A 24,527-nucleotide genomic window follows, 5' to 3' on the forward strand; every position below is an offset into this window, starting at 1 on the left:
ATCTTATTTTGTCAATTAGGAACATTCAGCACCCACCCGCTATCAAGGCAGCTGCCTATCATGTCATGCCCTACCTGCACAGGTGTGCTGGCTACTCAAATGATCCAATTAAGGAGGCCATTTAGTCAGCAGCAGCAGAAGTCCTGTGCCTGGACGCTCCAACAGGGGCCAGACACAAGCAGAAGCAGAAGCAGCAGAAGCAGCAGCAGCACCACCTTTTGTTTTTTGGCTGCAGCAGCAGCAAGGCCCACAGGGCTGGCTAGCTGGCTAGCCAGCAAGCAGGTAGCAATGAAAGTAGGAATCTTTCTTTTTGAACCCTGTAAGGGGGTGGTGCACTGTACCCGAAGATACTGCCATATCGGGTCAATGCATAGGGCGACGGAAGCAAGCTTCGAAATCGGCCCCCGTTCTCAAAAATCCATTTAATATATGGTCCCCAGATAGGGGACGTATCAGATATTAAACTGATAAGAACAGATACTACACTTGATCTTAGCCAAAAGGCCGAGAAGCGATAACCGTGAAAGGGGCGGGCCCAACAAGGTCCCCTTCATGGGCACTATCACTGCTTGCTGTCAGGGAGGCTGCCAGACAATTTTCCATGCACACTCTGGGCTGGGGGGCAGTCAACCACCAGTACACACAGCAGAACCTAAACCCAGTACCATTATTGCTAAGCAGCAAGACAGGGGCCCATTGCACTCCCACGGGGCCTTTTTAAATGCAATCCATAACCCGGATTTGCCAGGAACCCTTCTTACTCCTCCTACTTGCATGTGACACTGGGCTTAGGATCTGCATAGGAAACACACACACAAGCACACACCTACCTTTGTTGCCTGCAGATGCCTCCTTGGCTGTCCCCAAACGGTATCAAACCAACACCCACGGGAAGCTGTAAGCATAGAGGACATGCCTGCACCCCATTGGACTTACCTGTGTGGGTTAAATCCGGGTTATTTGACAACCTATGGCGGTGATGGTTCTGCTCAGGCAGAGCAGTGCTGATGCTCCTCATAAAGCTGTCGCTGCTGTGAAGGTTCTAGGTGACATCACAAATCCCTATGGTTACATACACAACAAAGCTGGGTTGTTGTTGTTTACACTCTGCAAGGCCTGTGGAAGTGAGTGACATCATAGCACTGTAGTTCTGAGGGTTCTAGATGGATGCAACAATCTCCTGTTGCTTCTATGAAGGCCATAATAGACGACATCACCAAACAGCTCCATAGTCACATACACAGCAAAGGAGAGATGTTGTTTACACCTAGTGATGTCAGTGGTATTGAGTGACATCACAGCACAGTGCTAAGGCTCCTGGGCCTGGACACAGCAGCGGCTGCAATATCTCAACGGAGAATACGTTTATATATATGTGTGTGTGTGCGCGTATATATATATATATATATATATATATATATATATATATATATTTCTCCGCCGAAATCACTTTTAAACCCATTTCCACCTTTTTTTCCCTTCTCTTCCTCTTACTTTTTTTTCACGTTTTTTTACGTTTTTCTCCTTTTCGCCTCTTTTCTGGGCGTATTATTCTTCTTTTTCTTCTTTTTTTTCGTCTAATGCATACCCCATCAGTGCAGCAATGCTTATTCAATACCGCCAGCAGATGGAGACACTGGGGGATAATTTTCTAAGGATTTATACTGATTTTTCCTGTCTGAATTTGTCGCACAGAAAGTTGCAGGCCAAATATGTGTGACATTTCTGCGACTTTAGCTTCTAGAGCATTTTTACAACATTATACATAGGTGCTGAATACATAAAAAGCGACTGTTCAGCGACAGACAAGTCGCATCGGCTGAAAGTAGGCCAGAATGTCAGTCCATGTTGGAGCAGGTTTAGATACAGTCTAAAGTATAGATCTCAAAGTCTGTGCACAGAATTTAGCAAGGGCCTCGCACCTTCTGATGCATCAGGTAGGTGCACAATAGCATAGCCTAACCCTCTGTACTTTGGTCTATATTGATGCGGGACATAGACAGCCAGCTGATGACCAATCCATTAGTGCAATGGATGGCTGGAAGCATTTGTCTTTGCCTTTGCAATACCACAGAAGCAATGCATGGTCAATGTACAGCAATGACACACCTGTGTGAACAGCCAGGAGACCCCCCCCCCCCATGTTATGTTACATAGTTACACTAGTTAGTACGGTCGAAAAAAGACATATGTCCATCACGTTCAACCAGGGAATTAAGGGGTAGGGGTGTGGCGCGATATTGGGGAAGGGATGAGATTTTATATTTCTTCATAAGCATTAATCTTATTTTGTCAATTAGGAACATTCAGCACCCACCCGCTATCAAGGCAGCTGCCTATCATGTCATGCCCTACCTGCACAGGTGTGCTGGCTACTCAAATGATCCAATTAAGGAGGCCATTTAGTCAGCAGCAGCAGAAGTCCTGTGCCTGGACGCTCCAACAGGGGCCAGACACAAGCAGAAGCAGAAGCAGCAGAAGCAGCAGCAGCACCACCTTTTGTTTTTTGGCTGCAGCAGCAGCAAGGCCCACAGGGCTGGCTAGCTGGCTAGCCAGCAAGCAGGTAGCAATGAAAGTAGGAATCTTTCTTTTTAACCCTGTAAGGGGGTGGTGCACTGTACCCGAAGATACTGCCATATCGGGTCAATGCATAGGGCGACGGAAGCAAGCTTCGAAATCGGCCCCCGTTCTCAAAAATCCATTTAATATATGGTCCCCAGATAGGGGACGTATCAGATATTAAACTGATAAGAACAGATACTACACTTGATCTTAGCCAAAAGGCCGAGAAGCGATAACCGTGAAAGGGGCGGGCCCAACAAGGTCCCCTTCATGGGCACTATCACTGCTTGCTGTCAGGGAGGCTGCCAGACAATTTTCCATGCACACTCTGGGCTGGGGGGCAGTCAACCACCAGTACACACAGCAGAACCTAAACCCATACCATTATTGCTAAGCAGCAAGACAGGGGCCCATTGCACTCCCACGGGGCCTTTTTAAATGCAATCCATAACCCGGATTTGCCAGGAACCCTTCTTACTCCTCCTACTTGCATGTGACACTGGGCTTAGGATCTGCATAGGAAACACACACACAAGCACACACCTACCTTTGTTGCCTGCAGATGCCTCCTTGGCTGTCCCCAAACGGTATCAAACCAACACCCACGGGAAGCTGTAAGCATAGAGGACATGCCTGCACCCCATTGGACTTACCTGTGTGGGTTAAATCCGGGTTATTTGACAACCTATGGCGGTGATGGTTCTGCTCAGGCAGAGCAGTGTGCTGATGCTCCTCATAAAGCTGTCGCTGCTGTGAAGGTTCTAGGTGACATCACAAATCCCTATGGTTACATACACAACAAAGCTGGGTTGTTGTTGTTTACACTCTGCAAGGCCTGTGGAAGTGAGTGACATCATAGCACTGTAGTTCTGAGGGTTCTAGATGGATGCAACAATCTCCTGTTGCTTCTATGAAGGCCATAATAGACGACATCACCAAACAGCTCCATAGTCACATACACAGCAAAGGAGAGATGTTTGTTTACACCTAGCTGAATGTCAGTGGTATTGAGTGACATCACAGCACAGTGCTAAGGCTCCTGGGCCTGGACACAGCAGCGGCTGCAATATCTCAACGGAGAATACGTTTATATATATGTGTGTGTGTGCGCGTATATATATATATTATACTATAATATATATATATATATTTCTCCGCCGAAATCACTTTTAAAACCCATTTCCACTTTTTTTCCCTTCTCTTCCTCTTACTTTTTTTTTCACGTTTTTTTTACGTTTTTCTCCTTTTCGCCTCTTTTCTGGGCGTATTATTCTTCTTTTTCTTCTTTTTTTTTTGTCTAATGCATACCCCATCAGTGCAGCAATGCTTATTCAATACCGCCAGCAGATGGAGACACTGGGGGATAATTTTCTAAGGATTTATACTGATTTTTCCTGTCTGAATTTGTCGCACAGAAAGTTGCAGGCCAAATATGTGTGACATTTCTGCGACTTTAGCTTCTAGAGCATTTTTACAAACATTATACATAGGTGCTGAAATACATAAAAAGCGACTGTTCAGCGACAGGACAAGTCGCATCGGCTGAAAGTAGGCCAGAATGTCAGTCCATGTTGGAGCAGGTTTAGATACAGTCTAAGTATAGATCTCAAAGTCTGTGCACAGAATTTAGCAAGGGCCTCGCACCTTCTGATGCATCAGGTAGGTGCACAATAGCATAGCCTAACCCTCTGTACTTTGGTCTATATTGATGCGGGACATAGACAGCCAGCTGATGACCAATCCATTAGTGCAATGGATGGCTGGAAGCATTTGTCTTTGCCTTTGCAATACCACAGAAGCAATGCATGGTCAATGTACAGCAATGACACACCTGGTGTGAACAGCCAGGAGACCCCCCCCCCCCCATGGTTATGTTACATAGTTACATAGTTAGTACGGTCGAAAAAAGACATATGTCCATCACGTTCAACCAGGGAAATTAAGGGGTAGTGGGTGTGGCGCGATATTGGGGAAGGGATGAGATTTTATATTTCTTCATAAGCATTAATCTTATTTTGATCACTTAGGAACATTCAGCACCCACCCGCTATCAAGGCAGCTGCCTATCATGTCATGCCCTACCTGCACAGGTGTGCTGGCTACTCAAATGATCCAATTAAGGAGGCCATTTAGTCAGCAGCAGCAGAAGTCCTGTGCCTGGACGCTCCAACAGGGGCCAGACACAAGCAGAAGCAGAAGCAGCAGAAGCAGCAGCAGCACCACCTTTTGTTTTTTGGCTGCAGCAGCAGCAAGGCCCACAGGGCTGGCTAGCTGGCTAGCCAGCAAGCAGGTAGCAATGAAAGTAGGAATCTTTCTTTTTAACCCTGTAAGGGGGTGGTGCACTGTACCCGAAGATACTGCCATATCGGGTCAATGCATAGGGCGACGGAAGCAAGCTTCGAAATCGGCCCCCGTTCTCAAAAATCCATTTAATATATGGTCCCCAGATAGGGGACGTATCAGATATTAAACTGATAAGAACAGATACTACACTTGATCTTAGCCAAAAGGCCGAGAAGCGATAACCGTGAAAGGGGCGGGCCCAACAAGGTCCCCTTCATGGGCACTATCACTGCTTGCTGTCAGGGAGGCTGCCAGACAATTTTCCATGCACACTCTGGGCTGGGGGGCAGTCAACCACCAGTACACACAGCAGAACCTAAACCCATACCATTATTGCTAAGCAGCAAGACAGGGGCCCATTGCACTCCCACGGGGCCTTTTTAAATGCAATCCATAACCCGGATTTGCCAGGAACCCTTCTTACTCCTCCTACTTGCATGTGACACTGGGCTTAGGATCTGCATAGGAAACACACACACAAGCACACACCTACCTTTGTTGCCTGCAGATGCCTCCTTGGCTGTCCCCAAACGGTATCAAACCAACACCCACGGGAAGCTGTAAGCATAGAGGACATGCCTGCACCCCATTGGACTTACCTGTGTGGGTTAAATCCGGGTTATTTGACAACCTATGGCGGTGATGGTTCTGCTCAGGCAGAGCAGTGCTGATGCTCCTCATAAAGCTGTCGCTGCTGTGAAGGTTCTAGGTGACATCACAAATCCCTATGGTTACATACACAACAAAGCTGGGTTGTTGTTGTTTACACTCTGCAAGGCCTGTGGAAGTGAGTGACATCATAGCACTGTAGTTCTGAGGGTTCTAGATGGATGCAACAATCTCCTGTTGCTTCTATGAAGGCCATAATAGACGACATCACCAAACAGCTCCATAGTCACATACACAGCAAAGGAGAGATGTTGTTTACACCTAGTGATGTCAGTGGTATTGAGTGACATCACAGCACAGTGCTAAGGCTCCTGGGCCTGGACACAGCAGCGGCTGCAATATCTCAACGGAGAATACGTTTATATATATGTGTGTGTGTGCGCGTATATATATATATATATATATATATATATATATATATATATATATTTCTCCGCCGAAATCACTTTTAAACCCATTTCCACCTTTTTTTCCCTTCTCTTCCTCTTACTTTTTTTTCACGTTTTTTTACGTTTTTCTCCTTTTCGCCTCTTTTCTGGGCGTATTATTCTTCTTTTTCTTCTTTTTTTTCGTCTAATGCATACCCCATCAGTGCAGCAATGCTTATTCAATACCGCCAGCAGATGGAGACACTGGGGGATAATTTTCTAAGGATTTATACTGATTTTTCCTGTCTGAATTTGTCGCACAGAAAGTTGCAGGCCAAATATGTGTGACATTTCTGCGACTTTAGCTTCTAGAGCATTTTTACAACATTATACATAGGTGCTGAATACATAAAAAGCGACTGTTCAGCGACAGACAAGTCGCATCGGCTGAAAGTAGGCCAGAATGTCAGTCCATGTTGGAGCAGGTTTAGATACAGTCTAAAGTATAGATCTCAAAGTCTGTGCACAGAATTTAGCAAGGGCCTCGCACCTTCTGATGCATCAGGTAGGTGCACAATAGCATAGCCTAACCCTCTGTACTTTGGTCTATATTGATGCGGGACATAGACAGCCAGCTGATGACCAATCCATTAGTGCAATGGATGGCTGGAAGCATTTGTCTTTGCCTTTGCAATACCACAGAAGCAATGCATGGTCAATGTACAGCAATGACACACCTGTGTGAACAGCCAGGAGACCCCCCCCCCCCATGTTATGTTACATAGTTACATAGTTAGTACGGTCGAAAAAAGACATATGTCCATCACGTTCAACCAGGGAATTAAGGGGTAGGGGTGTGGCGCGATATTGGGGAAGGGATGAGATTTTATATTTCTTCATAAGCATTAATCTTATTTTGTCAATTAGGAACATTCAGCACCCACCCGCTATCAAGGCAGCTGCCTATCATGTCATGCCCTACCTGCACAGGTGTGCTGGCTACTCAAATGATCCAATTAAGGAGGCCATTTAGTCAGCAGCAGCAGAAGTCCTGTGCCTGGACGCTCCAACAGGGGCCAGACACAAGCAGAAGCAGAAGCAGCAGAAGCAGCAGCAGCACCACCTTTTGTTTTTTGGCTGCAGCAGCAGCAAGGCCCACAGGGCTGGCTAGCTGGCTAGCCAGCAAGCAGGTAGCAATGAAAGTAGGAATCTTTCTTTTTAACCCTGTAAGGGGGTGGTGCACTGTACCCGAAGATACTGCCATATCGGGTCAATGCATAGGGCGACGGAAGCAAGCTTCGAAATCGGCCCCCGTTCTCAAAAATCCATTTAATATATGGTCCCCAGATAGGGGACGTATCAGATATTAAACTGATAAGAACAGATACTACACTTGATCTTAGCCAAAAGGCCGAGAAGCGATAACCGTGAAAGGGGCGGGCCCAACAAGGTCCCCTTCATGGGCACTATCACTGCTTGCTGTCAGGGAGGCTGCCAGACAATTTTCCATGCACACTCTGGGCTGGGGGGCAGTCAACCACCAGTACACACAGCAGAACCTAAACCCATACCATTATTGCTAAGCAGCAAGACAGGGGCCCATTGCACTCCCACGGGGCCTTTTTAAATGCAATCCATAACCCGGATTTGCCAGGAACCCTTCTTACTCCTCCTACTTGCATGTGACACTGGGCTTAGGATCTGCATAGGAAACACACACACAAGCACACACCTACCTTTGTTGCCTGCAGATGCCTCCTTGGCTGTCCCCAAACGGTATCAAACCAACACCCACGGGAAGCTGTAAGCATAGAGGACATGCCTGCACCCCATTGGACTTACCTGTGTGGGTTAAATCCGGGTTATTTGACAACCTATGGCGGTGATGGTTCTGCTCAGGCAGAGCAGTGCTGATGCTCCTCATAAAGCTGTCGCTGCTGTGAAGGTTCTAGGTGACATCACAAATCCCTATGGTTACATACACAACAAAGCTGGGTTGTTGTTGTTTACACTCTGCAAGGCCTGTGGAAGTGAGTGACATCATAGCACTGTAGTTCTGAGGGTTCTAGATGGATGCAACAATCTCCTGTTGCTTCTATGAAGGCCATAATAGACGACATCACCAAACAGCTCCATAGTCACATACACAGCAAAGGAGAGATGTTGTTTACACCTAGTGATGTCAGTGGTATTGAGTGACATCACAGCACAGTGCTAAGGCTCCTGGGCCTGGACACAGCAGCGGCTGCAATATCTCAACGGAGAATACGTTTATATATATGTGTGTGTGTGCGCGTATATATATATATATATATATATATATATATATATATATATATATATATATTCTCCGCCGAAATCACTTTTAAACCCATTTCCACCTTTTTTTCCCTTCTCTTCCTCTTACTTTTTTTTCACGTTTTTTTACGTTTTTCTCCTTTTCGCCTCTTTTCTGGGCGTATTATTCTTCTTTTTCTTCTTTTTTTTCGTCTAATGCATACCCCATCAGTGCAGCAATGCTTATTCAATACCGCCAGCAGATGGAGACACTGGGGGATAATTTTCTAAGGATTTATACTGATTTTTCCTGTCTGAATTTGTCGCACAGAAAGTTGCAGGCCAAATATGTGTGACATTTCTGCGACTTTAGCTTCTAGAGCATTTTTACAACATTATACATAGGTGCTGAATACATAAAAAGCGACTGTTCAGCGACAGACAAGTCGCATCGGCTGAAAGTAGGCCAGAATGTCAGTCCATGTTGGAGCAGGTTTAGATACAGTCTAAAGTATAGATCTCAAAGTCTGTGCACAGAATTTAGCAAGGGCCTCGCACCTTCTGATGCATCAGGTAGGTGCACAATAGCATAGCCTAACCCTCTGTACTTTGGTCTATATTGATGCGGGACATAGACAGCCAGCTGATGACCAATCCATTAGTGCAATGGATGGCTGGAAGCATTTGTCTTTGCCTTTGCAATACCACAGAAGCAATGCATGGTCAATGTACAGCAATGACACACCTGTGTGAACAGCCAGGAGACCCCCCCCCCCCCATGTTATGTTACATAGTTACATAGTTAGTACGGTCGAAAAAAGACATATGTCCATCACGTTCAACCAGGGAATTAAGGGGTAGGGGTGTGGCGCGATATTGGGGAAGGGATGAGATTTTATATTTCTTCATAAGCATTAATCTTATTTTGTCAATTAGGAACATTCAGCACCCACCCGCTATCAAGGCAGCTGCCTATCATGTCATGCCCTACCTGCACAGGTGTGCTGGCTACTCAAATGATCCAATTAAGGAGGCCATTTAGTCAGCAGCAGCAGAAGTCCTGTGCCTGGACGCTCCAACAGGGGCCAGACACAAGCAGAAGCAGAAGCAGCAGAAGCAGCAGCAGCACCACCTTTTGTTTTTTGGCTGCAGCAGCAGCAAGGCCCACAGGGCTGGCTAGCTGGCTAGCCAGCAAGCAGGTAGCAATGAAAGTAGGATATCTTTCTTTTTAACCCTGTAAGGGGGTGGTGCACTGTACCCGAAGATACTGCCATATCGGGTCAATGCATAGGGCGACGGAAGCAAGCTTCGAAATCGGCCCCCGTTCTCAAAAATCCATTTAATATATGGTCCCCAGATAGGGGACGTATCAGATATTAAACTGATAAGAACAGATACTACACTTGATCTTAGCCAAAAGGCCGAGAAGCGATAACCGTGAAAGGGGCGGGCCCAACAAGGTCCCCTTCATGGGCACTATCACTGCTTGCTGTCAGGGAGGCTGCCAGACAATTTTCCATGCACACTCTGGGCTGGGGGGCAGTCAACCACCAGTACACACAGCAGAACCTAAACCCATACCATTATTGCTAAGCAGCAAGACAGGGGCCCATTGCACTCCCACGGGGCCTTTTTAAATGCAATCCATAACCCGGATTTGCCAGGAACCCTTCTTACTCCTCCTACTTGCATGTGACACTGGGCTTAGGATCTGCATAGGAAACACACACAAGCACACACCTACCTTTGTTGCCTGCAGATGCCTCCTTGGCTGTCCCCAAACGGTATCAAACCAACACCCACGGGAAGCTGTAAGCATAGAGGACATGCCTGCACCCCATTGGACTTACCTGTGTGGGTTAAATCCGGGTTATTTGACAACCTATGGCGGTGATGGTTCTGCTCAGGCAGAGCAGTGCTGATGCTCCTCATAAAGCTGTCGCTGCTGTGAAGGTTCTAGGTGACATCACAAATCCCTATGGTTACATACACAACAAAGCTGGGTTGTTGTTGTTTACACTCTGCAAGGCCTGTGGAAGTGAGTGACATCATAGCACTGTAGTTCTGAGGGTTCTAGATGGATGCAACAATCTCCTGTTGCTTCTATGAAGGCCATAATAGACGACATCACCAAACAGCTCCATAGTCACATACACAGCAAAGGAGAGATGTTGTTTACACCTAGTGATGTCAGTGGTATTGAGTGACATCACAGCACAGTGCTAAGGCTCCTGGGCCTGGACACAGCAGCGGCTGCAATATCTCAACGGAGAATACGTTTATATATATGTGTGTGTGTGCGCGTATATATATATATATATATATATATATATATATATATATATATATATATATATATTTCTCCGCCGAAATCACTTTTAAACCCATTTCCACCTTTTTTTCCCTTCTCTTCCTCTTACTTTTTTTTCACGTTTTTTTACGTTTTTCTCCTTTTCGCCTCTTTTCTGGGCGTATTATTCTTCTTTTTCTTCTTTTTTTTCGTCTAATGCATACCCCATCAGTGCAGCAATGCTTATTCAATACCGCCAGCAGATGGAGACACTGGGGGATAATTTTCTAAGGATTTATACTGATTTTTCCTGTCTGAATTTGTCGCACAGAAAGTTGCAGGCCAAATATGTGTGACATTTCTGCGACTTTAGCTTCTAGAGCATTTTTACAACATTATACATAGGTGCTGAATACATAAAAAGCGACTGTTCAGCGACAGACAAGTCGCATCGGCTGAAAGTAGGCCAGAATGTCAGTCCATGTTGGAGCAGGTTTAGATACAGTCTAAAGTATAGATCTCAAAGTCTGTGCACAGAATTTAGCAAGGGCCTCGCACCTTCTGATGCATCAGGTAGGTGCACAATAGCATAGCCTAACCCTCTGTACTTTGGTCTATATTGATGCGGGACATAGACAGCCAGCTGATGACCAATCCATTAGTGCAATGGATGGCTGGAAGCATTTGTCTTTGCCTTTGCAATACCACAGAAGCAATGCATGGTCAATGTACAGCAATGACACACCTGTGTGAACAGCCAGGAGACCCCCCCCCCCCATGTTATGTTACATAGTTACATAGTTAGTACGGTCGAAAAAAGACATATGTCCATCACGTTCAACCAGGGAATTAAGGGGTAGGGGTGTGGCGCGATATTGGGGAAGGGATGAGATTTTATATTTCTTCATAAGCATTAATCTTATTTTGTCAATTAGGAACATTCAGCACCCACCCGCTATCAAGGCAGCTGCCTATCATGTCATGCCCTACCTGCACAGGTGTGCTGGCTACTCAAATGATCCAATTAAGGAGGCCATTTAGTCAGCAGCAGCAGAAGTCCTGTGCCTGGACGCTCCAACAGGGGCCAGACACAAGCAGAAGCAGAAGCAGCAGAAGCAGCAGCAGCACCACCTTTTGTTTTTTGGCTGCAGCAGCAGCAAGGCCCACAGGGCTGGCTAGCTGGCTAGCCAGCAAGCAGGTAGCAATGAAAGTAGGAATCTTTCTTTTTAACCCTGTAAGGGGGTGGTGCACTGTACCCGAAGATACTGCCATATCGGGTCAATGCATAGGGCGACGGAAGCAAGCTTCGAAATCGGCCCCCGTTCTCAAAAATCCATTTAATATATGGTCCCCAGATAGGGGACGTATCAGATATTAAACTGATAAGAACAGATACTACACTTGATCTTAGCCAAAAGGCCGAGAAGCGATAACCGTGAAAGGGGCGGGCCCAACAAGGTCCCCTTCATGGGCACTATCACTGCTTGCTGTCAGGGAGGCTGCCAGACAATTTTCCATGCACACTCTGGGCTGGGGGGCAGTCAACCACCAGTACACACAGCAGAACCTAAACCCATACCATTATTGCTAAGCAGCAAGACAGGGGCCCATTGCACTCCCACGGGGCCTTTTTAAATGCAATCCATAACCCGGATTTGCCAGGAACCCTTCTTACTCCTCCTACTTGCATGTGACACTGGGCTTAGGATCTGCATAGGAAACACACACACAAGCACACACCTACCTTTGTTGCCTGCAGATGCCTCCTTGGCTGTCCCCAAACGGTATCAAACCAACACCCACGGGAAGCTGTAAGCATAGAGGACATGCCTGCACCCCATTGGACTTACCTGTGTGGGTTAAATCCGGGTTATTTGACAACCTATGGCGGTGATGGTTCTGCTCAGGCAGAGCAGTGCTGATGCTCCTCATAAAGCTGTCGCTGCTGTGAAGGTTCTAGGTGACATCACAAATCCCTATGGTTACATACACAACAAAGCTGGGTTGTTGTTGTTTACACTCTGCAAGGCCTGTGGAAGTGAGTGACATCATAGCACTGTAGTTCTGAGGGTTCTAGATGGATGCAACAATCTCCTGTTGCTTCTATGAAGGCCATAATAGACGACATCACCAAACAGCTCCATAGTCACATACACAGCAAAGGAGAGATGTTGTTTACACCTAGTGATGTCAGTGGTATTGAGTGACATCACAGCACAGTGCTAAGGCTCCTGGGCCTGGACACAGCAGCGGCTGCAATATCTCAACGGAGAATACGTTTATATATATGTGTGTGTGTGCGCGTATATATATATATATATATATATATATATATATATATATATATATATTCTCCGCCGAAATCACTTTTAAACCCATTTCCACCTTTTTTTCCCTTCTCTTCCTCTTACTTTTTTTTCACGTTTTTTTACGTTTTTCTCCTTTTCGCCTCTTTTCTGGGCGTATTATTCTTCTTTTTCTTCTTTTTTTTCGTCTAATGCATACCCCATCAGTGCAGCAATGCTTATTCAATACCGCCAGCAGATGGAGACACTGGGGGATAATTTTCTAAGGATTTATACTGATTTTTCCTGTCTGAATTTGTCGCACAGAAAGTTGCAGGCCAAATATGTGTGACATTTCTGCGACTTTAGCTTCTAGAGCATTTTTACAACATTATACATAGGTGCTGAATACATAAAAAGCGACTGTTCAGCGACAGACAAGTCGCATCGGCTGAAAGTAGGCCAGAATGTCAGTCCATGTTGGAGCAGGTTTAGATACAGTCTAAAGTATAGATCTCAAAGTCTGTGCACAGAATTTAGCAAGGGCCTCGCACCTTCTGATGCATCAGGTAGGTGCACAATAGCATAGCCTAACCCTCTGTACTTTGGTCTATATTGATGCGGGACATAGACAGCCAGCTGATGACCAATCCATTAGTGCAATGGATGGCTGGAAGCATTTGTCTTTGCCTTTGCAATACCACAGAAGCAATGCATGGTCAATGTACAGCAATGACACACCTGTGTGAACAGCCAGGAGACCCCCCCCCCCCCATGTTATGTTACATAGTTACATAGTTAGTACGGTCGAAAAAAGACATATGTCCATCACGTTCAACCAGGGAATTAAGGGGTAGGGGTGTGGCGCGATATTGGGGAAGGGATGAGATTTTATATTTCTTCATAAGCATTAATCTTATTTTGTCAATTAGGAACATTCAGCACCCACCCGCTATCAAGGCAGCTGCCTATCATGTCATGCCCTACCTGCACAGGTGTGCTGGCTACTCAAATGATCCAATTAAGGAGGCCATTTAGTCAGCAGCAGCAGAAGTCCTGTGCCTGGACGCTCCAACAGGGGCCAGACACAAGCAGAAGCAGAAGCAGCAGAAGCAGCAGCAGCACCACCTTTTGTTTTTTGGCTGCAGCAGCAGCAAGGCCCACAGGGCTGGCTAGCTGGCTAGCCAGCAAGCAGGTAGCAATGAAAGTAGGAATCTTTCTTTTTAACCCTGTAAGGGGGTGGTGCACTGTACCCGAAGATACTGCCATATCGGGTCAATGCATAGGGCGACGGAAGCAAGCTTCGAAATCGGCCCCCGTTCTCAAAAATCCATTTAATATATGGTCCCCAGATAGGGGACGTATCAGATATTAAACTGATAAGAACAGATACTACACTTGATCTTAGCCAAAAGGCCGAGAAGCGATAACCGTGAAAGGGGCGGGCCCAACAAGGTCCCCTTCATGGGCACTATCACTGCTTGCTGTCAGGGAGGCTGCCAGACAATTTTCCATGCACACTCTGGGCTGGGGGGCAGTCAACCACCAGTACACACAGCAGAACCTAAACCCATACCATTATTGCTAAGCAGCAAGACAGGGGCCCATTGCACTCCCACGGGGCCTTTTTAAATGCAATCCATAACCCGGATTTGCCAGGAACCCTTCTTACTCCTCCTACTTGCATGTGACACTGGGCTTAGGATCTGCATAGGAAACACACACACAAGCACACACCTACCTTTGTTGCCTGCAGATGCCTCCTTGGCTGTCCCCAAACGGTATCAAACCAACACCCACGGGAAGCTGTAAGCATAGAGGACATGCCTGCACCCCATTGGACTTACCTGTGTGGGTTAAATCCGGGTTATTTGACAACCTATGGCGGTGATGGTTCTGCTCAGGCAGAGCAGTGCTGATGCTCCTCATAAAGCTGTCGCTGCTGTGAAGGTTCTAGGTGACATCACAAATCCCTATGGTTACATACACAACAAAGCTGGGTTGTTGTTGTTTACACTCTGCAAGGCCTGTGGAAGTGAGTGACATCATAGCACTGTAGTTCTGAGGGTTCTAGATGGATGCAACAATCTCCTGTTGCTTCTATGAAGGCCATAATAGACGACATCACCAAACAGCTCCATAGTCACATACACAGCAAAGGAGAGATGTTGTTTACACCTAGTGATGTCAGTGGTATTGAGTGACATCACAGCACAGTGCTAAGGCTCCTGGGCCTGGACACAGCAGCGGCTGCAATATCTCAACGGAGAATACGTTTATATATATGTGTGTGTGTGCGCGTATATATATATATATATATATATATATATATATATATATATATTTCTCCGCCGAAATCACTTTTAAACCCATTTCCACCTTTTTTTCCCTTCTCTTCCTCTTACTTTTTTTTCACGTTTTTTTACGTTTTTCTCCTTTTCGCCTCTTTTCTGGGCGTATTATTCTTCTTTTTCTTCTTTTTTTTCGTCTAATGCATACCCCATCAGTGCAGCAATGCTTATTCAATACCGCCAGCAGATGGAGACACTGGGGGATAATTTTCTAAGGATTTATACTGATTTTTCCTGTCTGAATTTGTCGCACAGAAAGTTGCAGGCCAAATATGTGTGACATTTCTGCGACTTTAGCTTCTAGAGCATTTTTACAACATTATACATAGGTGCTGAATACATAAAAAGCGACTGTTCAGCGACAGACAAGTCGCATCGGCTGAAAGTAGGCCAGAATGTCAGTCCATGTTGGAGCAGGTTTAGATACAGTCTAAAGTATAGATCTCAAAGTCTGTGCACAGAATTTAGCAAGGGCCTCGCACCTTCTGATGCATCAGGTAGGTGCACAATAGCATAGCCTAACCCTCTGTACTTTGGTCTATATTGATGCGGGACATAGACAGCCAGCTGATGACCAATCCATTAGTGCAATGGATGGCTGGAAGCATTTGTCTTTGCCTTTGCAATACCACAGAAGCAATGCATGGTCAATGTACAGCAATGACACACCTGTGTGAACAGCCAGGAGACCCCCCCCCCCCATGTTATGTTACATAGTTACATAGTTAGTACGGTCGAAAAAAGACATATGTCCATCACGTTCAACCAGGGAATTAAGGGGTAGGGGTGTGGCGCGATATTGGGGAAGGGATGAGATTTTATATTTCTTCATAAGCATTAATCTTATTTTGTCAATTAGGAACATTCAGCACCCACCCGCTATCAAGGCAGCTGCCTATCATGTCATGCCCTACCTGCACAGGTGTGCTGGCTACTCAAATGATCCAATTAAGGAGGCCATTTAGTCAGCAGCAGCAGAAGTCCTGTGCCTGGACGCTCCAACAGGGGCCAGACACAAGCAGAAGCAGAAGCAGCAGAAGCAGCAGCAGCACCACCTTTTGTTTTTTGGCTGCAGCAGCAGCAAGGCCCACAGGGCTGGCTAGCTGGCTAGCCAGCAAGCAGGTAGCAATGAAAGTAGGAATCTTTCTTTTTAACCCTGTAAGGGGGTGGTGCACTGTACCCGAAGATACTGCCATATCGGGTCAATGCATAGGGCGACGGAAGCAAGCTTCGAAATCGGCCCCCGTTCTCAAAAATCCATTTAATATATGGTCCCCAGATAGGGGACGTATCAGATATTAAACTGATAAGAACAGATACTACACTTGATCTTAGCCAAAAGGCCGAGAAGCGATAACCGTGAAAGGGGCGGGCCCAACAAGGTCCCCTTCATGGGCACTATCACTGCTTGCTGTCAGGGAGGCTGCCAGACAATTTTCCATGCACACTCTGGGCTGGGGGGCAGTCAACCACCAGTACACACAGCAGAACCTAAACCCATACCATTATTGCTAAGCAGCAAGACAGGGGCCCATTGCACTCCCACGGGGCCTTTTTAAATGCAATCCATAACCCGGATTTGCCAGGAACCCTTCTTACTCCTCCTACTTGCATGTGACACTGGGCTTAGGATCTGCATAGGAAACACACACACAAGCACACACCTACCTTTGTTGCCTGCAGATGCCTCCTTGGCTGTCCCCAAACGGTATCAAACCAACACCCACGGGAAGCTGTAAGCATAGAGGACATGCCTGCACCCCATTGGACTTACCTGTGTGGGTTAAATCCGGGTTATTTGACAACCTATGGCGGTGATGGTTCTGCTCAGGCAGAGCAGTGCTGATGCTCCTCATAAAGCTGTCGCTGCTGTGAAGGTTCTAGGTGACATCACAAATCCCTATGGTTACATACACAACAAAGCTGGGTTGTTGTTGTTTACACTCTGCAAGGCCTGTGGAAGTGAGTGACATCATAGCACTGTAGTTCTGAGGGTTCTAGATGGATGCAACAATCTCCTGTTGCTTCTATGAAGGCCATAATAGACGACATCACCAAACAGCTCCATAGTCACATACACAGCAAAGGAGAGATGTTGTTTACACCTAGTGATGTCAGTGGTATTGAGTGACATCACAGCACAGTGCTAAGGCTCCTGGGCCTGGACACAGCAGCGGCTGCAATATCTCAACGGAGAATACGTTTATATATATGTGTGTGTGTGCGCGTATATATATATATATATATATATATATATATATATATATATATATATTTCTCCGCCGAAATCACTTTTAAACCCATTTCCACCTTTTTTTCCCTTCTCTTCCTCTTACTTTTTTTTCACGTTTTTTTACGTTTTTCTCCTTTTCGCCTCTTTTCTGGGCGTATTATTCTTCTTTTTCTTCTTTTTTTTCGTCTAATGCATACCCCATCAGTGCAGCAATGCTTATTCAATACCGCCAGCAGATGGAGACACTGGGGGATAATTTTCTAAGGATTTATACTGATTTTTCCTGTCTGAATTTGTCGCACAGAAAGTTGCAGGCCAAATATGTGTGACATTTCTGCGACTTTAGCTTCTAGAGCATTTTTACAACATTATACATAGGTGCTGAATACATAAAAAGCGACTGTTCAGCGACAGACAAGTCGCATCGGCTGAAAGTAGGCCAGAATGTCAGTCCATGTTGGAGCAGGTTTAGATACAGTCTAAAGTATAGATCTCAAAGTCTGTGCACAGAATTTAGCAAGGGCCTCGCACCTTCTGATGCATCAGGTAGGTGCACAATAGCATAGCCTAACCCTCTGTACTTTGGTCTATATTGATGCGGGACATAGACAGCCAGCTGATGACCAATCCATTAGTGCAATGGATGGCTGGAAGCATTTGTCTTTGCCTTTGCAATACCACAGAAGCAATGCATGGTCAATGTACAGCAATGACACACCTGTGTGAACAGCCAGGAGACCCCCCCCCCCCCCATGTTATGTTACATAGTTACATAGTTAGTACGGTCGAAAAAAGACATATGTCCATCACGTTCAACCAGGGAATTAAGGGGTAGGGGTGTGGCGCGATATTGGGGAAGGGATGAGATTTTATATTTCTTCATAAGCATTAATCTTATTTTGTCAATTAGGAACATTCAGCACCCACCCGCTATCAAGGCAGCTGCCTATCATGTCATGCCCTACCTGCACAGGTGTGCTGGCTACTCAAATGATCCAATTAAGGAGGCCATTTAGTCAGCAGCAGCAGAAGTCCTGTGCCTGGACGCTCCAACAGGGGCCAGACACAAGCAGAAGCAGAAGCAGCAGAAGCAGCAGCAGCACCACCTTTTGTTTTTTGGCTGCAGCAGCAGCAAGGCCCACAGGGCTGGCTAGCTGGCTAGCCAGCAAGCAGGTAGCAATGAAAGTAGGAATCTTTCTTTTTAACCCTGTAAGGGGGTGGTGCACTGTACCCGAAGATACTGCCATATCGGGTCAATGCATAGGGCGACGGAAGCAAGCTTCGAAATCGGCCCCCGTTCTCAAAAATCCATTTAATATATGGTCCCCAGATAGGGGACGTATCAGATATTAAACTGATAAGAACAGATACTACACTTGATCTTAGCCAAAAGGCCGAGAAGCGATAACCGTGAAAGGGGCGGGCCCAACAAGGTCCCCTTCATGGGCACTATCACTGCTTGCTGTCAGGGAGGCTGCCAGACAATTTTCCATGCACACTCTGGGCTGGGGGGCAGTCAACCACCAGTACACACAGCAGAACCTAAACCCATACCATTATTGCTAAGCAGCAAGACAGGGGCCCATTGCACTCCCACGGGGCCTTTTTAAATGCAATCCATAACCCGGATTTGCCAGGAACCCTTCTTACTCCTCCTACTTGCATGTGACACTGGGCTTAGGATCTGCATAGGAAACACACACACAAGCACACACCTACCTTTGTTGCCTGCAGATGCCTCCTTGGCTGTCCCCAAACGGTATCAAACCAACACCCACGGGAAGCTGTAAGCATAGAGGACATGCCTGCACCCCATTGGACTTACCTGTGTGGGTTAAATCCGGGTTATTTGACAACCTATGGCGGTGATGGTTCTGCTCAGGCAGAGCAGTGCTGATGCTCCTCATAAAGCTGTCGCTGCTGTGAAGGTTCTAGGTGACATCACAAATCCCTATGGTTACATACACAACAAAGCTGGGTTGTTGTTGTTTACACTCTGCAAGGCCTGTGGAAGTGAGTGACATCATAGCACTGTAGTTCTGAGGGTTCTAGATGGATGCAACAATCTCCTGTTGCTTCTATGAAGGCCATAATAGACGACATCACCAAACAGCTCCATAGTCACATACACAGCAAAGGAGAGATGTTGTTTACACCTAGTGATGTCAGTGGTATTGAGTGACATCACAGCACAGTGCTAAGGCTCCTGGGCCTGGACACAGCAGCGGCTGCAATATCTCAACGGAGAATACGTTTATATATATGTGTGTGTGTGCGCGTATATATATATATATATATATATATATATATATATATATATATATTTCTCCGCCGAAATCACTTTTAAACCCATTTCCACCTTTTTTTCCCTTCTCTTCCTCTTACTTTTTTTTCACGTTTTTTTACGTTTTTCTCCTTTTCGCCTCTTTTCTGGGCGTATTATTCTTCTTTTTCTTCTTTTTTTTCGTCTAATGCATACCCCATCAGTGCAGCAATGCTTATTCAATACCGCCAGCAGATGGAGACACTGGGGGATAATTTTCTAAGGATTTATACTGATTTTTCCTGTCTGAATTTGTCGCACAGAAAGTTGCAGGCCAAATATGTGTGACATTTCTGCGACTTTAGCTTCTAGAGCATTTTTACAACATTATACATAGGTGCTGAATACATAAAAAGCGACTGTTCAGCGACAGACAAGTCGCATCGGCTGAAAGTAGGCCAGAATGTCAGTCCATGTTGGAGCAGGTTTAGATACAGTCTAAAGTATAGATCTCAAAGTCTGTGCACAGAATTTAGCAAGGGCCTCGCACCTTCTGATGCATCAGGTAGGTGCACAATAGCATAGCCTAACCCTCTGTACTTTGGTCTATATTGATGCGGGACATAGACAGCCAGCTGATGACCAATCCATTAGTGCAATGGATGGCTGGAAGCATTTGTCTTTGCCTTTGCAATACCACAGAAGCAATGCATGGTCAATGTACAGCAATGACACACCTGTGTGAACAGCCAGGAGACCCCCCCCCCCCATGTTATGTTACATAGTTACATAGTTAGTACGGTCGAAAAAAGACATATGTCCATCACGTTCAACCAGGGAATTAAGGGGTAGGGGTGTGGCGCGATATTGGGGAAGGGATGAGATTTTATATTTCTTCATAAGCATTAATCTTATTTTGTCAATTAGGAACATTCAGCACCCACCCGCTATCAAGGCAGCTGCCTATCATGTCATGCCCTACCTGCACAGGTGTGCTGGCTACTCAAATGATCCAATTAAGGAGGCCATTTAGTCAGCAGCAGCAGAAGTCCTGTGCCTGGACGCTCCAACAGGGGCCAGACACAAGCAGAAGCAGAAGCAGCAGAAGCAGCAGCAGCACCACCTTTTGTTTTTTGGCTGCAGCAGCAGCAAGGCCCACAGGGCTGGCTAGCTGGCTAGCCAGCAAGCAGGTAGCAATGAAAGTAGGAATCTTTCTTTTTAACCCTGTAAGGGGGTGGTGCACTGTACCCGAAGATACTGCCATATCGGGTCAATGCATAGGGCGACGGAAGCAAGCTTCGAAATCGGCCCCCGTTCTCAAAAATCCATTTAATATATGGTCCCCAGATAGGGGACGTATCAGATATTAAACTGATAAGAACAGATACTACACTTGATCTTAGCCAAAAGGCCGAGAAGCGATAACCGTGAAAGGGGCGGGCCCAACAAGGTCCCCTTCATGGGCACTATCACTGCTTGCTGTCAGGGAGGCTGCCAGACAATTTTCCATGCACACTCTGGGCTGGGGGGCAGTCAACCACCAGTACACACAGCAGAACCTAAACCCATACCATTATTGCTAAGCAGCAAGACAGGGGCCCATTGCACTCCCACGGGGCCTTTTTAAATGCAATCCATAACCCGGATTTGCCAGGAACCCTTCTTACTCCTCCTACTTGCATGTGACACTGGGCTTAGGATCTGCATAGGAAACACACACACAAGCACACACCTACCTTTGTTGCCTGCAGATGCCTCCTTGGCTGTCCCCAAACGGTATCAAACCAACACCCACGGGAAGCTGTAAGCATAGAGGACATGCCTGCACCCCATTGGACTTACCTGTGTGGGTTAAATCCGGGTTATTTGACAACCTATGGCGGTGATGGTTCTGCTCAGGCAGAGCAGTGCTGATGCTCCTCATAAAGCTGTCGCTGCTGTGAAGGTTCTAGGTGACATCACAAATCCCTATGGTTACATACACAACAAAGCTGGGTTGTTGTTGTTTACACTCTGCAAGGCCTGTGGAAGTGAGTGACATCATAGCACTGTAGTTCTGAGGGTTCTAGATGGATGCAACAATCTCCTGTTGCTTCTATGAAGGCCATAATAGACGACATCACCAAACAGCTCCATAGTCACATACACAGCAAAGGAGAGATGTTGTTTACACCTAGTGATGTCAGTGGTATTGAGTGACATCACAGCACAGTGCTAAGGCTCCTGGGCCTGGACACAGCAGCGGCTGCAATATCTCAACGGAGAATACGTTTATATATATGTGTGTGTGTGCGCGTATATATATATATATATATATATATATATATATATATATATATTTCTCCGCCGAAATCACTTTTAAACCCATTTCCACCTTTTTTTCCCTTCTCTTCCTCTTACTTTTTTTTCACGTTTTTTTACGTTTTTCTCCTTTTCGCCTCTTTTCTGGGCGTATTATTCTTCTTTTTCTTCTTTTTTTTCGTCTAATGCATACCCCATCAGTGCAGCAATGCTTATTCAATACCGCCAGCAGATGGAGACACTGGGGGATAATTTTCTAAGGATTTATACTGATTTTTCCTGTCTGAATTTGTCGCACAGAAAGTTGCAGGCCAAATATGTGTGACATTTCTGCGACTTTAGCTTCTAGAGCATTTTTACAACATTATACATAGGTGCTGAATACATAAAAAGCGACTGTTCAGCGACAGACAAGTCGCATCGGCTGAAAGTAGGCCAGAATGTCAGTCCATGTTGGAGCAGGTTTAGATACAGTCTAAAGTATAGATCTCAAAGTCTGTGCACAGAATTTAGCAAGGGCCTCGCACCTTCTGATGCATCAGGTAGGTGCACAATAGCATAGCCTAACCCTCTGTACTTTGGTCTATATTGATGCGGGACATAGACAGCCAGCTGATGACCAATCCATTAGTGCAATGGATGGCTGGAAGCATTTGTCTTTGCCTTTGCAATACCACAGAAGCAATGCATGGTCAATGTACAGCAATGACACACCTGTGTGAACAGCCAGGAGACCCCCCCCCCCCATGTTATGTTACATAGTTACATAGTTAGTACGGTCGAAAAAAGACATATGTCCATCACGTTCAACCAGGGAATTAAGGGGTAGGGGTGTGGCGCGATATTGGGGAAGGGATGAGATTTTATATTTCTTCATAAGCATTAATCTTATTTTGTCAATTAGGAACATTCAGCACCCACCCGCTATCAAGGCAGCTGCCTATCATGTCATGCCCTACCTGCACAGGTGTGCTGGCTACTCAAATGATCCAATTAAGGAGGCCATTTAGTCAGCAGCAGCAGAAGTCCTGTGCCTGGACGCTCCAACAGGGGCCAGACACAAGCAGAAGCAGAAGCAGCAGAAGCAGCAGCAGCACCACCTTTTGTTTTTTGGCTGCAGCAGCAGCAAGGCCCACAGGGCTGGCTAGCTGGCTAGCCAGCAAGCAGGTAGCAATGAAAGTAGGAATCTTTCTTTTTAACCCTGTAAGGGGGTGGTGCACTGTACCCGAAGATACTGCCATATCGGGTCAATGCATAGGGCGACGGAAGCAAGCTTCGAAATCGGCCCCCGTTCTCAAAAATCCATTTAATATATGGTCCCCAGATAGGGGACGTATCAGATATTAAACTGATAAGAACAGATACTACACTTGATCTTAGCCAAAAGGCCGAGAAGCGATAACCGTGAAAGGGGCGGGCCCAACAAGGTCCCCTTCATGGGCACTATCACTGCTTGCTGTCAGGGAGGCTGCCAGACAATTTTCCATGCACACTCTGGGCTGGGGGGCAGTCAACCACCAGTACAACACAGCAGAACCTAAACCCATACCATTATTGCTAAGCAGCAAGACAGGGGCCCATTGCACTCCCACGGGGCCTTTTTAAATGCAATCCATAACCCGGATTTGCCAGGAACCCTTCTTACTCCTCCTACTTGCATGTGACACTGGGCTTAGGATCTGCATAGGAAACACACACACAAGCACACACCTACCTTTGTTGCCTGCAGATGCCTCCTTGGCTGTCCCCAAACGGTATCAAACCAACACCCACGGGAAGCTGTAAGCATAGAGGACATGCCTGCACCCCATTGGACTTACCTGTGTGGGTTAAATCCGGGTTATTTGACAACCTATGGCGGTGATGGTTCTGCTCAGGCAGAGCAGTGCTGATGCTCCTCATAAAGCTGTCGCTGCTGTGAAGGTTCTAGGTGACATCACAAATCCCTATGGTTACATACACAACAAAGCTGGGTTGTTGTTGTTTACACTCTGCAAGGCCTGTGGAAGTGAGTGACATCATAGCACTGTAGTTCTGAGGGTTCTAGATGGATGCAACAATCTCCTGTTGCTTCTATGAAGGCCATAATAGACGACATCACCAAACAGCTCCATAGTCACATACACAGCAAAGGAGAGATGTTGTTTACACCTAGTGATGTCAGTGGTATTGAGTGACATCACAGCACAGTGCTAAGGCTCCTGGGCCTGGACACAGCAGCGGCTGCAATATCTCAACGGAGAATACGTTTATATATATGTGTGTGTGTGCGCGTATATATATATATATATATATATATATATATATATATATATATATATATATATATTTCTCCGCCGAAATCACTTTTAAACCCATTTCCACCTTTTTTTCCCTTCTCTTCCTCTTACTTTTTTTTCACGTTTTTTTACGTTTTTCTCCTTTTCGCCTCTTTTCTGGGCGTATTATTCTTCTTTTTCTTCTTTTTTTTCGTCTAATGCATACCCCATCAGTGCAGCAATGCTTATTCAATACCGCCAGCAGATGGAGACACTGGGGGATAATTTTCTAAGGATTTATACTGATTTTTCCTGTCTGAATTTGTC

General features: G+C 46.0%; 11 non-coding genes across 11 annotated transcripts; all 11 read right to left on the reverse strand.

The window, feature by feature from the left end:
* Positions 1 to 325: 325 nt before the first annotated feature.
* On the reverse strand, positions 326 to 516 carry LOC130327063 (U2 spliceosomal RNA). Its single transcript, XR_008871561.1, has one exon. It is a non-coding gene; the product is annotated as a U2 spliceosomal RNA (small nuclear RNA).
* A 2,089-nt stretch (positions 517 to 2,605) lies between these two features.
* Positions 2,606 to 2,796, reverse strand: LOC130327071 (U2 spliceosomal RNA). Its single transcript, XR_008871568.1, has one exon. It is a non-coding gene; the product is annotated as a U2 spliceosomal RNA (small nuclear RNA).
* A 2,098-nt stretch (positions 2,797 to 4,894) lies between these two features.
* On the reverse strand, positions 4,895 to 5,085 carry LOC130327072 (U2 spliceosomal RNA). The gene has a single exon (XR_008871569.1). It is a non-coding gene; the product is annotated as a U2 spliceosomal RNA (small nuclear RNA).
* A 2,089-nt stretch (positions 5,086 to 7,174) lies between these two features.
* LOC130327073 (U2 spliceosomal RNA) lies at positions 7,175 to 7,365 on the reverse strand. The gene has a single exon (XR_008871570.1). It is a non-coding gene; the product is annotated as a U2 spliceosomal RNA (small nuclear RNA).
* A 2,096-nt stretch (positions 7,366 to 9,461) lies between these two features.
* On the reverse strand, positions 9,462 to 9,652 carry LOC130327074 (U2 spliceosomal RNA). Its single transcript, XR_008871571.1, has one exon. It is a non-coding gene; the product is annotated as a U2 spliceosomal RNA (small nuclear RNA).
* A 2,097-nt stretch (positions 9,653 to 11,749) lies between these two features.
* On the reverse strand, positions 11,750 to 11,940 carry LOC130327064 (U2 spliceosomal RNA). The gene has a single exon (XR_008871562.1). It is a non-coding gene; the product is annotated as a U2 spliceosomal RNA (small nuclear RNA).
* A 2,091-nt stretch (positions 11,941 to 14,031) lies between these two features.
* Positions 14,032 to 14,222, reverse strand: LOC130327065 (U2 spliceosomal RNA). Its single transcript, XR_008871563.1, has one exon. It is a non-coding gene; the product is annotated as a U2 spliceosomal RNA (small nuclear RNA).
* Positions 14,223 to 16,309: 2,087 nt separating this feature from the next.
* On the reverse strand, positions 16,310 to 16,500 carry LOC130327066 (U2 spliceosomal RNA). Its single transcript, XR_008871564.1, has one exon. It is a non-coding gene; the product is annotated as a U2 spliceosomal RNA (small nuclear RNA).
* Positions 16,501 to 18,593: 2,093 nt separating this feature from the next.
* Positions 18,594 to 18,784, reverse strand: LOC130327067 (U2 spliceosomal RNA). The gene has a single exon (XR_008871565.1). It is a non-coding gene; the product is annotated as a U2 spliceosomal RNA (small nuclear RNA).
* A 2,089-nt stretch (positions 18,785 to 20,873) lies between these two features.
* On the reverse strand, positions 20,874 to 21,064 carry LOC130327069 (U2 spliceosomal RNA). Its single transcript, XR_008871566.1, has one exon. It is a non-coding gene; the product is annotated as a U2 spliceosomal RNA (small nuclear RNA).
* Positions 21,065 to 23,151: 2,087 nt separating this feature from the next.
* On the reverse strand, positions 23,152 to 23,342 carry LOC130327070 (U2 spliceosomal RNA). Its single transcript, XR_008871567.1, has one exon. It is a non-coding gene; the product is annotated as a U2 spliceosomal RNA (small nuclear RNA).
* Between the last annotated feature and the right edge of the window lie 1,185 nt (positions 23,343 to 24,527).

This window comes from Hyla sarda, unplaced genomic scaffold (assembly GCF_029499605.1).
Source record: "Hyla sarda isolate aHylSar1 unplaced genomic scaffold, aHylSar1.hap1 scaffold_2914, whole genome shotgun sequence".
NCBI classification, from domain to species: Eukaryota; Metazoa; Chordata; class Amphibia; order Anura; family Hylidae; genus Hyla; species Hyla sarda.